This window comes from Dasypus novemcinctus, chromosome 5 (assembly GCF_030445035.2).
Source record: "Dasypus novemcinctus isolate mDasNov1 chromosome 5, mDasNov1.1.hap2, whole genome shotgun sequence".
NCBI classification, from domain to species: Eukaryota; Metazoa; Chordata; class Mammalia; order Cingulata; family Dasypodidae; genus Dasypus; species Dasypus novemcinctus.
The window spans coordinates 67,428,094-67,436,458 of record NC_080677.1 but is presented as its reverse complement, the minus strand read 5'-3'; the positions used below and the strand labels follow the sequence as shown (position 1 = coordinate 67,436,458).

The following is an 8,365-nucleotide window of genomic DNA, read 5'->3' as shown; positions in this document are numbered from 1 at the left end:
AGGAAAACACGAAGCATCAGAACCAGACTCAGATATGGCACAGATGTTGAAACTGAAAACAACTTATTCATAAGCTAATGGCTCCAACGTAAAAAGTAGAATAAATGGAAAATATAAGCATAGAAATGAAGTGGATATTCTAAAAAATAATCTAAAGAAAATGCTAAAATTAAAAAACAAACAAAAAACAATACAGGGAATCCAGCCAGGATGACTGTGGTACAAGTACTATTGTTCTGGGGTTTGTGGGATGCTATGGGAGTGTCAAATTGGCTGTCTTTATATGTGACTCTGTGATGAAGCTAGTCAATACACACCATGACATCAAACTGCACTCACACGACGCGCACTATGGGTCAGGCAGTGGGCAGCAGTCAGTGACAGGAGTAGTTACTGGAAGATACAAGGGAAAACTGTCACAGTATGTGAAAGGGGAACCCCCTCAAATGTGGCTAGTCCATCCAGCTGATGCACATCAGCACTAGCCGAAACCTCCAATGTCACCACTACACCTCATCTTTTTCTGAAAACCAGGAAGTGAGTGCTTTTGGTGAGGAAGTGAAGACAATTATCTGGATGACTGGAAAATTCTCTATAATGGGCCCTACTGTGTGAGGAATGGTGATATGTAGTTCAGACTTTCTTCCACTGAGGTGATGCTGTTTATCACAGGATAATAAGTATGCTTAACCCATCAGCATGGCATGGTCCAGCCAAGCCATACCAACTACTGAAAAGCTATGAAAGGCATCTTTATGAAGTCCAGTGAATTACTAAAGGCAGAAGACCCCCATGCAGAGTTATCATCACACAGTGTTCATAGACATCTGCTGCTAGAGTCTCTGACACAGGCTTGCTGGACAGTGTTGATATCAGCACTGAGATGAATATGCACAACAGAAAACAGTGGCTGTGATTGCACACTTTAGCCCTCACACTTGAGAGATTGGTTGTTCATCCAGAAATTATCAATCAGAATAAATACCAAAAAAAAAATTCTATACCTAGTTATATAATATTCAAACTGCAGAAAATCAAGACATTAAAAAATTTTTGAAACCAATTGGAAGGGGTCACTTTACCTATAAAAGCACAAAGATGAGTTTGTAGTGAATTACTTATTAGAGGTCTGACTGGATTGAAAATTTAAAATGTTTTTAAAAAACATACCTATATAGAATTCTATATGCAGAGAAATCATATTTTAAAAATTACAGATAAATACATTCTCAGGCAAACAATATCTGATGCAATTCATTGCAGTCTGTGTTTACCTGCAAAAAAATGTTAAAAGAATTTCTTCAGGAAAAAGAAAAATGGTATAGATCAGAAATTTTGATCTACATAAAGAAAAGAATAGCATCAGAAAAGAATAAAGGTGAAATAAAGTCTTTAATTTTTTTAATATAACTCATCTAAAGATAACTATTTAAAGAAATCATAGTAAAAATGTCCCAGGTGTTTGCATAGTATGGATAAGTGAAATGAATGACAGCAAGGGAAAGAGGGAGGAACTGGGAAAACTCATTTAAGGTACTTCTGCTAGGTGTAAAGCAGGTTAGGTTATTTGAAGCTGGATTTAGCTTAGCTAAATATGTACATTATAAGCTCAAGGGAAACCAATAACATTTTAAAAAATGAGTAGAATTGATATGCTAGGAGAAGAGATAAAATGGAATCATAAGAAATGCTAAATAAAACCAGAAAAGAATTGTGGGAAGATGGGGTTCGACTAGGTAGACAGGGTTCAAGTCTTTCACAAAAACAGAGAAAGAGCCAAAAGCTGTGTGAAGGACAACTCTCAGAAAGGTGAGGGTCAGAGAGACAAAGAAACCAAAACAACAATGTGAGTTACCAAACCCACATTACCCAGGGAAGGGCTCCCCTCCACCACCCCCAAGATTTTAAGCTGGAGTAAGACCCCTGATTCACAGCAGCTGATTGAGAGAGGAACAGATATCTTTCTCCCTGTTAGCTGATACAAGGGAAAAGGGAGGGGAAATCAGGGAACTTTACTACAATGAATTCAGCAGCTGAGCCCACTGTGACTCTCAACTTTGGTCAGAACAAAACACAGGAAAACAGAGATTGAAACACCCATATAGAAAGGTAGTTTGATAAATGCAATCTGCTGGCCCATCTGAAAATTGCATGGACAAAACATGGTTTTGGTTCCCTCTGTACCCTATTCCTAGGAGAAAAAAATCTGTGCTCCATTATTGAGTCCCTGCTCCAATTTTGATAACTTAAGCTGGACTATTTGAAAGATTTAGAATAAGTTGAACTAAATATCAATGAATAGTAGTTGTGATGATTAGACTATTGTGTCAATTTGGCCAGGTAATTGTGCCCAATTGTTTGGTCAAGCAAGAACTGGACTAACTGTAATACAAGGGCATTTATGGACTTTAGTCACCATTCACTTTACTGCAGTGGTAAATCATAGATAGCTGATTACAATTACATCAATCAGGGAGATTGCCATAAGCAATGAGTGATGCTTAACCCAATCAGCTGAATGCCTTAAAAGGGGAAGTGATTCCAGCATTGAGAGAGAAATTCCCAGCTCATCTTTGGACAGCCAACATCTCCCAGAACTCATCAAGAACTTTCACTGGACTTTCATTGGAGCCCCTGGTTGTGGCCTGCCTGCAGAACATGGACTTGTGCATCCCCATGGCTGTGTGAGAGACTCTTATAAAATCACATACTATTGATAGATCTCTTGTTGATTCTGTTTCCCTAGAGAACCCTGACTAATACAGTATGAAGAAAAAAAACAATAGGCAAGAGATAGAAGTTGGCCATTAGTGTAAATTCACCAACATATTCAGGTGCCTAGATATCAGCAAAAATTTACAGACCTTACTAGAAAACAGGAAGAGATGGACCAACCGAAAAAAAACAAATATACTGAAGAGATATAGGATTTAAGACAATTAATCAATGATAATCATACAACTCTCGTAACTAAATTCAAAGAATTGAAAGAAAATATGACTAGAGACATAAAAGGATATTAAGACACTGGGTGGACCTTAAGAACAATGTGAAAGCCTGCAAAGAAAAGTACAGAATTTATGAGAACGAAGGAAATGCTGGATTTGATTAAAATTACATTAGAGGCACATAACAGCAGATTTGAATTCCTTGAAAAGAGAATTAGTGGTTTCAAAGAAGAACATCTGAACTGGAAAAGACAGGAGAGCAGAAAGAGAAGGGAATGGAAAGAGGCAGAAATAATATTTGAGGAAATAATGACTGAAAATTTCCTAATCCTTATGAAAGACATATATATCAATATCCGAAAAGGAAAACACACCCTAAACAAAATTATGTATTTGGCAAAACTGTCCTACAAAAATGAGAGTGAATTCAGGCTTCAGAGACAAACAAAAACTGATAGAATATGTTACCAAAAGATGAGAATTACAAGAGATACTAAAGGGAGTGATACAGCCTGAAAGGAAAAAACAGTGGTGAGAGACTTGGAGAATAGTGTAGAAATGAAGATTATTAAGAAGGGTAAATTAAAGGGTAAAAAGACAGACAATAGTATGATATGACAACAGAAGGCCAAAGGACAAAATGGATTAAGTAAGTATTGTTTTACTATAATAACATTGAATGTTTGACAATCAAAAGAAATAGAATTATAGAATGGATTTTTAAAAAATGACCTATCTATATGTTGTCTACAAGAGACTCACCTCAGATGTAAGGACACAATTAGGTTAAAAGTTTAAGCTAAAAAAAGATATTCCATGCAAATAGTAATCAAAACTGAGCTGAAGTAGCAATACTATATCAGACAAAATAGATTTTAAATGAAAAACTGTTATAAAGGACAAAGAAGGTCATTATATATTAATAAAAGGGGCAATTTGCCAAGAAGAAATAAATATACTAAATATGTATGCACCTAACCTGAGTGCCCTAAGATATATGAGGCACACTTTGGCCAGGGAGAAATAGATGTCTCTACAATAATAGTTGGAGGCTTCAAAATAGCACTCTCAGTATTGGCTAAAACATCTAAACAGAGGACAAATAAAGAAACAGAAAGCTTGAATAATAATATAAATGAACTAGACCCTAAGGACATCTCTAAAGCAATGCACCCCAAAACAACAGGATACACATTCTTTTCAAGTGCTCATGGATCTTTCTTCAAGATAGACCATTTTGTGGGTGACAGGACAAGATCCAATTAATTTTAAAAGACTCAAATTATACAAAACGTTTACTCTGATCCCAAAAGAATGAACCTGGAAATCAGTAATGGAAGGAAAAGGGTAAAATTCAAAAATATATGAGATTTAACTACACACTCAAATAATCAATCTGTCAAAGAAGAAGTTGCAAGAGAATTCAGTAAGTATCTTGAGCCAAATGAGAATGAGAGCACAACATATCAAAACCTATGGGACACCAGAAAGGGAGTGCTGAGAGGGAAATTTCTAGCCCTCGATGCTTACCTTAAAAAAAGGGGGAAGAGCTAAAATTAAAGATCTAACTGCACACTGGGGGGTAATAGAAAAAGAACAGCAAACTAATCCCAAACCAAACTGAAGGAAAGAAATAGTAAAAACCAGAGAAGAATTTAATGAAATCAGGAACAACAAAAACAACAAAATAATAGAGAAAATCAACAAAACCAAAATTCTGTTCCCTGTGAAGATAACTAAATCAACAAACTCTTAGCTATACTGACAAAGAAAAAAGAGAAAACATGCAAATAAACAAAAGCAGAAATGAGAGGGGGTCATTACCACTGACCCCATAAATCATAAGAAGATACTATGAACAACTGTATGCCAAAAAACTAGACAATGTAGATGAGATGGGCAAATTCCTAGAAACACACGAAACATCTACACTCACCTCAGAAGAAATAGGACTCAGTAAACCAATCACAAGTGAAAAGATTGAAATAGTTATCAAAAAACTCCCAAAGACAAAAAGTCCAGAACTAGATGGCTTCATGGGTGAATTCTACCATTCAATGATCTAAAAAAAATCTTGCTCAAGTTCTTCCAAAAATTGAACAAGAAAGAACACTACCAAACTCATTCAATGAAGTCAACACCTCCCTATTACCAAAACCTATTAAAGATTCACCCTAATACCAAAACCTGCTAAAGATATTTTGATAAAAGAAAATTACAGACCCACATCTGTAATGAATATAGATGCAAAAATCCTCAACAAAATATTCACAAACTGAATCAAAAAGAACATTAAAAGAATTATACACCGCAATCAAATAGGTTTTATTCCAGGTATGCAAGAATGGCTCAACACAAGAAAATCAATTAGTGTTATAAAACACATTGATAAATTGAAGAAGAGAAATCAATCATATAATCCTCTCAATTGATGCAGAAAAAGCATTTGACAAAATACAGCATCCTTTCTTGATAAAAAATGACTCTAAAAGATAGGAGTAGAAGGAAACTTTCTCAATATGATAAAGTGCATATATGAAAAATGTTCAGCTAGTATTATACTCAATGGTGAAAGATGGATATATTTTCATTGAGATTAGGAACAAGACAAGGATATCCATTGTCACCATTGTTATTCAATATTGTGCTAGAAGTTCTAGCTAGAGCACTTAGGCTAGATAAAGAAATAAAAGACACCCAAAATGGAAAGGCAGAAGTAAAACTTTAACTGTTCTCTGATGATATGATCCTATAGCTATAAAATCCTGAAAAATCTGCAAAAAAAACTACTGGAATTAATAGATGAGTTAAGAAAATATCAGGATACAAGATTAATACATAAATCAATAGCTTTTCTATCCATACTGTTGTGCAATCTGAGGAGAAAATCAGAAAAAAAGTCCATTTACTATAGCGACTAAAAAGTTTATATAGGAATAAAATTAACCTAGGACATAAATGACTTTTATTCAGAAAACTACAAAATATTGCTAAAAGAAAGAGAAGACAAATAAATGGAGGGACATTCCATGTTCATGGATTGGAAGACTAAATATCTTTAAGACGTCAATTCTATCCAAACTGATCACAGATTCAACACAATCCCAATAAAAATACCAACTTGTTCATAGATATGTGTATATACGTGAGTTAATATATACACATATATCTCTTTTCTCTGTCAGCTGAGAGTGCTAAAAAGCAATGACATTCCAGTAGCTATGAGCTCACCTAACACCCAGATCTTTATTTCTCATACCATTATCCAATAAAATATACCATAAATCTTTGGAGAAATGGATGAATTTAGTACGGGGCAGGATATGTACAATGTGGACCTAGAGCATCTTTTAGTGCCAAAAGAAGTGCAAAAAAAGAAAAAAGACATGGATATGCCCCACAGATATAGGAGTCAAGGGAAAGATCTCTCAATGGCCAAAGCTAAAATAGTTTGAGTAATAAAATAAATAAATAGCATTGGATATTAACTCAAAGTGTAAAATAAATATTCATGAGTCCATGCTCAAATAAATGATTGAATTAAAAAAATGGGGAAGAATAGACAAATCTCCCATGCAGAAGAATTCCAAATACTTTCTATAGCTACTCAGTTCGTGTAGTGATGGATAATAAATAACCACTCCTTCAGTGTGTGTTGCACATAGTAATTTTCTTCCAAGGTAAATACCTTGGAAAGGGAGAAAAGAAAAAGAGTAACTTTACAGTGGTGAAACCTTTGAAGTGATAATTGATATTGATTGCATGTATCCTTGATATGATGTGATGAGAATGATACTCTACCTCTGTGATCTTTCTTGCCAAAACACATTACCCCAGTCGTGAAAAACATCAGACAAATCCCAAATTAGGTGTATTCTACAAAATACCTGACTGGTAATGCTTAACATTTCCAAAGTCATCAAAGAAAAAAAGTCTGAGAAAGTCTTAAAACTAAGGGAGCCTTCAGTACATATGACTACTAAATGCACGGTAGGCTGAATAATGGCCTCTTAAAAGATATCCATGCCTAATCCTCCCCAATATGTAAAAGTCACTCTATAAGAAAAAAAAACTTTGCAAATGAGACTAAGGATCTTGAGATTGGAAGATGATCCTGAGGGATTTGAGATGGGAAGATTATCCTGGATTATCAGGGAGGGTCCTAACTGCAATCACATACATCCTTATAAGAGGGAGGGAGGGGAAGATTAGACATAGACATTAGAAGAAAAGGCAATATGACCACAGAGGCAGAGATTGGAGTGATGTAGTCACAAGTCAAAGAATGCCTGCAGTCACCAGAAGCTGGTAAAATCAAGGATCAGGTTCTCCTCTCTATTCTTTGGAGGATGTATGACCCTGTAGATACCTTGATTATGGTCCAGTGAAACTGATTTCAGAATTCTGACCTCCAGAACTAAGAGTGTTTTAAGTCACTAAGTTTGTGATAATGTGTTACAGCATCCAAGGAAACAAATACAAAATGCAATGTGCCATTTTGGATAGGATTGTGGAATAGAAAAAGAACAATAGGGGAAAACTGAGAAACTCTAAATAAAGTAGGAACTTTGATTAATAATAATGTATCAATATTGAGTCATTAATTGTAGCATATGTACCATACTAGTGTAAAGTGTTAACGATGGGGCAACCTATGTATTAGACATATGAGCACTATCTGTACTCCCTCAATAATTCTGTATTGCTAAAACTATTCTAAAATTTAGTGTTTATTTAAATTAAGAGAATAACATCTTCTAATTTTGGTAAATTTCTATACAACCATAGCTATATTATGACATGCAATCTATTTCTCAGAAAACCCTAAGGAAATTTACATAAATCAACATGACACATTAATAAAAATTGGGGGAGCTCTTAGATATCTACTCTGAAATACTCCTGATATTTGTATAATTGCATTTAATATTATAATGTAGCCTCATTTTATTCATTGTTAAATTATCACTCTTGCTTTCACATTATTAGCACCTGACAACAGACTTATAGTGATGGTCCATCCCCATACTGGAGATTATTCTCAGAGTGCTATCCTCCTTTTACTATCTGGGTCAGAGAATAATCTAATTCAATGCAATCTTGAGATGACCTATAATTGCGAAGGAATTGGACAGATAACTTTGTGTATTTGCATTTTTTACAGTAGTTTGATCATATGGAGCATTTAGAGCATCATTGAAGTACAGAGATTAAAGAATCTTGAAGAACATTTATTTCTCATTTACAGAAAAAGGCACTGAGACCAATTTTCATGAAGTGATTAGAACCTGAGATTTGAAGACAAAGTATAGTTCTATAAGACAGGACTATTGAGTATCTTCCATATAAGACGAGACTATCGATTATCTTCCATACTAGCAGGGGAAAAAATCAAAACAATTGCCAAACTTTCTCAC

General features: G+C 34.7%; 1 pseudogene; it reads left to right on the top strand.

Moving 5' to 3' along the window:
- The first annotated feature begins 210 nt into the window (after window positions 1-210).
- On the top strand, window positions 211-887 carry LOC101422244 (stromal cell-derived factor 2 pseudogene; annotated as a pseudogene).
- The last annotated feature ends 7,478 nt before the right edge of the window (window positions 888-8,365 follow it).